Below are 8,203 nucleotides of genomic sequence, written 5' to 3' on the forward strand. Positions count from 1 at the left end.
TTCCTTCCTTCCTTCCTTCCTTCCTTCCTTCCTTCCTTCCTTGCTTTCTCTCTTTCTTTCTCTCTTTCTTTCTCCCTTTCTTCCTTTCCTCCTTTCTTTCCTCCTTTCTTTCCTCCTTTCTTTCCTCCTTTCTTTCCTCCTTTCTTTCCTCCTTTCTTTCCTCCTTTCTTTCTTTCCTCCTTTCTTTCTTTCTTTCCTCCTTTCTTTCTTTCATTTTTCACTGCTGCATTCAAAGGAGGATCAACACAGAGAAACTTAGTTGTTAGAGCTGTGAAAATAAATTGTAAAGCACTGATATGTGTCTATGATTGCTTCCTATAAAACCATTTCCAAGCAGATTAGATCGTAACGATTTGATTTGGAGAGTAAAGGTCGAAATGCTTGGTTTGGTCCAGGTGGCTGGGAAACAATGCTGAAATATTGTAACTGCAGGTAAAGTCTTGTTTGGCCAATAACCTCTCCAGTCAAGTATACAATATTTCTTTCATTGTTCTAAGTGATGTTTGCTCTGGAAAAGTTCACATCAGCAAAGATAGCTAAGAGGGTGGTGAGCTCATTAACAGAAATATGTGAATCCCTGGAGGAAGAGTGACAGTTGGCAGTGATATGTGACAGAGTTTACCTCAACAAAACGCGATGAAGGAAAGGCTGTCAAAGTTTATTTCAGTGGTCTATATTTACACTCTTAGAGGAGGCAGTGGTGTAAAAGATGGTATGTGATAGTCAAACAGCTGCAAGGAGTCTGTCACAGCTATAACTCACATGAGTGCTTGTGAATTCTACATTTTCGAATCCCTTTGTGTAATGAAGCCTAGGTCTGAGCAGAAATAGCTGTGTATGAGCTGAAGTAGTAAGACGACAGTCTTACTTGCTTGTCCTTGCTATGTCTTTGCAGTCCTACTGGTAAACATGTCTGTCAAAGTTGGGTAGAGTTGGAGGCTGATTACTGACACTACATCTGCATAAGCATGGGGGTGAATACAGGTTTAAAAAAGAAATTATGTTTCCTACATACGCACAGTTTACCTGGAAGAACTTGGGCTAAGCTATGCACGCAGTAGTACAGTCAGGCTACCATGTATCAATCCCATTGATTAGGGATGACTTTGCTGTTTCACTGCTCTCCTTATACATACAGGACCACGAGTTATTTAACACCTTCTGCTTGAACTTGACAGGCAACATCAGCAATAGCTGGGTTCAGATGTAAAGATATTACTAATAAAACAACTGAATACATCTCTCAAAAAATACTTGGTACACAGTAAGTTCATCCCTAATGTAAATGTGAACAAAGATTTTATCAGAGAGAAGGAAAGAAAATACTTAATGACATATATGAAGATGGGAATTTTTGACATGTAATTCCAAAACCACAGCTATTTAATCCCTATTCTCTAGTGAGACAATGAATTGACTGTACACCTCTTCTCTAAAACTCCCATGCTAGCATTCAGCTCATGGCTGGTACTGAGAGACCTTGTTTACAAAAAAGCTGACACAAGTTGCACATGGTTTTTCCATATATTTCACTCTCCTGGCTAGCAAAATACATGAAGATAAAATAGCCCTCTTCAGCATGATAAACACTGCCAAACACATTCTCTGATATTTCTCCTTGTTAGGAAAATCCTAAGTCACTCTTCGTCATATTCAGAAAGTCACGGCTGTTAGGTGAAGTTGCTGGTGACTGGAAAAAGGGAAGTATCACTCTCATTTTTTAGAAAAAGAGAAAGGAAGATCTGGGAAACAACAGGCCAATGAGTGTCACATCTAGGCTAGGAAGGTCATGGAACAAATCCTCCTGGAAGCTATATTAAGGCAAGATGAGGAGGTGATCTGTGACAGCCAGCCTAGCTTCACCAAGAGTAAATTTTGTCTGACCAGTCTGGTGGTCATCGTTCTATGAATCTATGAATTCATACTTCATCACCACACACAACTCCCCTGTCTTCTGAGCCCTAACTTCTGCACTCTGTAAGTAGATTGAGTTCTTTTGAGTTGAGTTGGTAACTCCTGACTGTCCCATGTAGAAAGAACTAGCTGCTTGAGGCCCTCAAATTGCCATGACTTTTCTCTACTTTTTGGAAAACCTGACACTTCATTTTCTTCTGCAAAATGCCTCACAAACACATAGTAACAATAGTTTTAATATGTAAATGTTCAGAATTCTTGGTTAGTTCCTGTTGTTACTTTCTCCTTCCCTCCACTGTTTTACAGTGGAGTACCCTTTTGTGGCTAGGCTTCCTTCTTTTCTGATTGTTCTAGCAGAGGGGTGTGGATATTAGTGTAGTCTCTTCAAGGTCATCAAATGGTGTTTTCAAAACCAAGACTTCATAGAAGACAAATACAAGAAATTAGACTTCTATCTTTAGGAGCAGATGCTGAAATTTCTTTCATCTGTTTTATATATAGTCATGATATTGCTGTGGTTCCAATGTGAAAAATGAGAGGAATTTAAGGGTCTCTCTTAGCTGCTTGATAACATAATGTTTTGGAGACTACAGTCCCTTTATGATCACAAAATCACAGAATTGTGGGGGTTGGAAGAGAACTTTAGAGACCATCAATTTCAACCCCTATGCCAAAGCAATCACCGAAGCATCTTGTACAGGTAGGCATCCAGATGGGTCTTGAATATCTCCGGAGAAGGAGACTCCATAATATCTCTGGGCAGCCTGTTCCAGTGCTCCATCACCCTCACCCATGGGATACCTCCAAGTAGGTCCTGGAAAAGGTCAAAGTTGACTCTCTGAAAGTCCAGAGTAGCAATCCTACTTTTTGCCTTACTTCTTCCACTCAACGTCTTGAACTCCACCATCTCATGATTGCTGCATCCCAAGCTGCCCCTAACCTTCACCTCCCTAACAGACCCATCCCTGTTAGTAAGAACAAGGTCCAGAAGCACTCCCTGCCTTGTCAGCTCCTCCAAAACCTGCATCAGAAAATTATCTTCAACACATTACAGGAACTGTCTGGATTGCATATGCCTGGCTGTGTTACTTGCCCAATATGTGTCTGGAATAGTTAAAGTCCCCCATGAGAACCAGTGCTTGGGATTGTGAGCCCACTTCCAGCTGCTTGTAGAAGGCCTCATCAACTTCCTCCTCCTGATCTGGTGACCTTTAATAACGGCCTCACAATGGCGTCACCCATACCAGTCTGCCCCTTAATTCTCACCCACAAGCTCTCCACACTTTTCACCCTCTCCTAGATGGAGCTTGATACATTCCAGTTGCTCTCTCGCATACGGGGCAATTCCTCTACCCCACTTCCCCAGCCTGTCTTTCCTAAAAAGGAGCCCTCCATGACAGCCTTGCAGTCATGCAAGCTGGCCCTGCAACTGTACACAGATTTACAGATCATCCTGTTTATTTCCCATGCTATGCATATTGGTATACAGGCACTTTAGGGAGGCAGCAGGTGTTGTTACAAGGGATACAAGAAGATTTTGGAAAGGATATTGGCAGCATGACCTTCTCTGAGTAGCCCTCGCACAATCCTATGGGAAAACTCAGATGTTATTTCCTGCAATCTCCAACAGTAACAATAGTGACAGCATCCTCCAGCCTTTTTCTGTCACATCTAATTCCTCTTCCTTTCCCCTTTGACCGTAGTTTAAAATCCTGATAATCAATTCAGGGAGTTTGCTCCCCAGAACACTTGTGCCCCACTTGCTCAGGCAGAGTCCATCAAAAGCTCACATACCCAATTTCTCAAAGGCCTCCCCAACATAGAAATACCCAAAGCCTTGATCAAGACACCACTCCCTCAGCTTGTCATTTATCTGACTTGTTCTCCTTCTTTCTGGGTCCCAGCTCCCTATCAGGAGGACAGAGGAAAGCACTGCCTGCACCTCTGATCCCTTCAACATCTTTCCAAGTGATGTAAAGTCCTTTTAAACACTTTTTTAGTTTCCTCATTGCAGCATCCGGGGACCCAGTCTGAATGACAATAAAAGGATAGTGGTATTCCAGTTTAATGAGCTGCAGTACAGCCTTCTATCTCTATATATCTTCTACATATAATCTCTAACACACACTCCTGGAAATAGAAGCCTCAGTGCCTCCCAGCAAGGATTCCTCAATTATTAAGACTCTCCACACTTTTTTTGGTGGCGCTGGTATTGATGCAGTGCTCTGATCAGCCTTGTTGCATATGCTTGTTATTCCCTGCATTCACAGTGTGCTTCTCAAGGCATGGGTTCCAATTGCTTTCCAGACCCTCATCCCTTATGATATACAGGAACCACTTTGAGCTTTTGCCATTGACCAATATCTAGCTTCCAAATCTGTTTTATTTCAAAGAGTTTTCCTTTCCACCATGACATCTCAGAAATTGAACTTGTTCCAGATGCATCATGAGAGGTATGCAAAGGCTATTCAGACCCTGCTGCTTTCTCTTTCTTATCTCTTACTATTATCTATTTGGCAGTGCAACAATACACTTATGTTACCTGATATAATTGTGCTGCTTTAAGAATACCTCCCAGAGGGAGCCTGTATTTGTGCCTTCCACACCTAAATTTATGCCTGAGAAGTTTTTCGTATTAGTTCCCCAAATATAAAGGCATTTCTCCTTCCTCTCCAATGGAATATATGTTGTAACTATACACTGATTGCTGAGCACTGTATGGAACAAGTTGTAATAAATTGCCACGAAGAAGAGCTGTTACTCTTCATTAGCTTCTGTTATCTTTCTAAGCATTTAAGTCATCTTAGTTAGCTAAAGGATAACAAGTCAGCTTTAGACAGTGAGTCAGAGGAAGTCCCTGTTGCATTGTTTCCCTTTTAAAGAGCTAGGTATTTTTTAAAGCTGCACTAATAAACTACCAGTACTTGGCAAAACCATCTACTGGAGAGCACTGAGTGGAGATAAGTGAGTAACTGAAGAATTACATCCAGTAAGAAAACAAGACAGCTAACTTCTGAAGATTGCCAAATTGTCAGGTCCTCTGACAAATTGTTAAGCCTTTGGCTTTGCATGCTAAACACACCTAGCTACTCACTGACACAGCAAGAGAATGACGCTCTAGTTAGTTAAAGAATCTCCTTCGTCCCACCCTTTCCATGTTCAGTGACTGTTCAAATGTTCCTCTCTGTAGGGAGAACTAAGGACAAAAAAACCTCCTCAAGTCACAAAATATAAAATAAAGAGGATTATTTTTCTCATAATCCTTAATCTACAGCATGGGTCCTTTCCCTTACAACTGCCCTCTGCACTCATTTTAGCTATGCTTATGCTTTTTGTATTAAAAACTATAAAGTACTAAAAATTATTTTCTTAGTTGGTGACTCTTACAGCTTAGCATCCCAAACTCCTCTGACAGATAGTTTCTGAAAGATCTGATACAATGGTGCTATCTTGTAGCTCTTTATAAAAAAAAAGGGATTATGCGCATGAGTGCAATGAGTATAGCAGCACCCTCCTGAATTTTATCATTAGCAGATACTGTAAATTCAGTGCATATTTTCTTTGACCTTTCAGGAGTTAAAACCTTTTGGCTGAGCTATCTATCATGACTTTTTTCATTGTTGTCCTATGAGGTTGGTTTTTTTTTTTTTGTTTTTTTTTTAGTTCTTACTGACACTTGTTTTGCTTGAATATGAATGTTTGGAGAAGTTTCAGTGAATTAGCATTGTTCAAATTACACTCCTACTTTTTTTACCTCAACCAAACAATGAGGACTTGGACTAGCATGATCTGAGCACCTTTTATATTTATGTAGTCCAGGAAGACTAAGTGATACTTGAAAAACAGACACTGAACACTAAATCTAAAGAAAATAATCTGGGGTAATTCTTGTTTCTCTAGTTGTACGTGATCCTACCTTTGATAATATGAAGAGGACAGCCCTTACATGAACTTCTATGAAAGATATTCAGAAAAGATTCCAGTATTCCATCCATACTGCTCACTCTATCAGACGTTGACATGCAAATTGTGAAGTGTTCCATAATTTTTCCTGTCCAGACTTGCAGACAGGGATTTATGAAAGCCAAGGTACGGATGAACCGAACTTGGCAAGGGATGTTAAAAATAACAGTAAGGGATTCTATAGGTATATTGGCCAGAAGAAGCAGACCAAAGAGAGCTTATCTCATTTAGTAAATGAGAAAGGAGAACTGGCTGTGACAGATATGGAGAAGGCTGAGGTACTAAATGAGTTTTTTGCTTCAGTCTTCACTGAAATCCTGGATTCTTGTATTTCTCATGTCTCTGAAGCTCACATCCCTGGGCCTCTAGGTTGGAAATGAGGGAGTAAATCCCCCCACTGTAGCAGCAGAACAAGTCTGGGACCGTCTCATGAGACTGAATATATACAAGTCTACAGGGCCATATGGCATGCATCCAGGGTCCTAAAGGAGCTGGCTGATGTGGTTGCTGAGATGCTCTCCATCATATTTGAAAAGTCATGACTGTCAGGCAAAGTCCATAAGAACTGGAAAAAAGGAAACATCACTTCCACATACAAGAAAAGGAGGATGAAGGACCCAGGGGAACTACAGACCAGTGAGCCTTACCTCTGTGCCTGGAATAGATCCTCCTAGAAGACATGCTAAGGCACATGAGGGATGAGTGGGTGATCCAAGGCAGGTAGCATGGCTTTACTAAGGGAAGGCCGTACCTGACCAATCTGGTGGCCTCCATCAGAAGAGGGGTGGCCAGCAGGGACAGGGAGGTAATTGTCCTTCTCTACTCTGCCCTCGTGAGGTCCCATCTGGAGTACTCGTCCAGGTATGGGACTCCCAATACTGTTGGGAGAGAGTCCAGAAGAGGGCCACGAAGATGATCAGAGATTCAGAGCACCTCCCTGTATGAAGACAGGCTGAGGGATCTGGGCTTATTCATACTGGAGAAGAGAAGGTTGTGATGAGATCTTATTGCAGGCTTCTAATATTTAAAAGATGATTATAAACAACAGGGGAATCAACTTTTTATTCGAGCGGATAGTGATAGGACAAGGAGGAATGGTTTAAAGCTCAAAGAGAATCACAGAATGGCCTGGATTGAAAAGGACGTCAAAGATCATCCAGTTTCAACCTCCTGCCACAGGCAGGGTTGCCAACCACTAGGCCAGGCTGCCCAGAGCCACAACCAGCCTGGCCTTGAATGCCTTCAGCGATGGGGCATCCACAACCTCCTTGGCAACCTGTTCCAGTGCTTCACCATCCTTTGAGTGAAAAACTTCCTCCTAATATCTAACCTAAACTCCCCTGTTTTAGTTTAAAAGCATTTCCCCTTGTCCTATCACTATCCACCCATGTAAACTGTCGTTCTCCCTCCTGTTTATAAGCTCAAGTATTGGAAGGCCACAATGAGGTCTCCCCGGAGCCTTCTCTTCTCCAAGCTAAACAAGCCTAGATCCCCTCAACCTTTCTTCATAGGAGAGGTGCTCCAGCCCTCTGATCATCTCAGTGGTCCTACTCTGGACTCGTTCCAAGAGCTCTGCGTCTTTCTTGTGCTTGGGGCTCCAGGTCTGGACACAGTACTGCAGATGGGGCCTCACAAAAGCTGAGTAGAGGGGGACAATCACCTCCCTGTCCCTGGTGGCCACCCCTCTTTTAATGCAGCCCAGGATACAGAATCACAGAATTGTAGGGGTTGGAAGGGACCTCTAGAGATCATCGAGACCACCTTGTTGCAAGCACACACTGCTGGCTCAAATTCAGCTTCTCATCCATGAGGACCCTCAAGTCCTTCTCCACAGGGCTGCTCTCAAGGGATTCTTCACCCAGTCTGTAAAAACACCTGGGATTGCCCCAGCCCACTGGGAAACTGCCCTCAAGTCCAAGGAAGCTGAGCAGAAAACCAACCATATCCTGGGCTATATAAAAATATATGTGGCCAGCAGGTCAAGGGAGGTGATCCTGCCACTCTGCTCAGAGCTGGTAAGACCTCACCTGGAGTACTGCATCCAGTTGTGGAGTCCTTTGTATTGGAGAGACATGAACCTCTTGAAGTACATCCCAAAGAAGGATGCAAAAATGATCAAAGGATGGAACACCTTCCCTATGAGGACAAGCTGAGAGAGCTAAAGTTCTTCAGCCTGGAGAAGAGAGGGCCCCAGGGAGATGGCCTTTCAGTATCTATTGCGGGGCTATAAGAAAGTAAATTGCAGTTACTGAATTGGATAGTACATCTTTTCCTGCTTTCTCCCTAGTGTTGTCCAATGCAAGAAAAGTTACTGCCCCCCCCCCAA

This window comes from Meleagris gallopavo, chromosome 1 (assembly GCF_000146605.3).
Source record: "Meleagris gallopavo isolate NT-WF06-2002-E0010 breed Aviagen turkey brand Nicholas breeding stock chromosome 1, Turkey_5.1, whole genome shotgun sequence".
Taxonomy (NCBI): domain Eukaryota; kingdom Metazoa; phylum Chordata; class Aves; order Galliformes; family Phasianidae; genus Meleagris; species Meleagris gallopavo.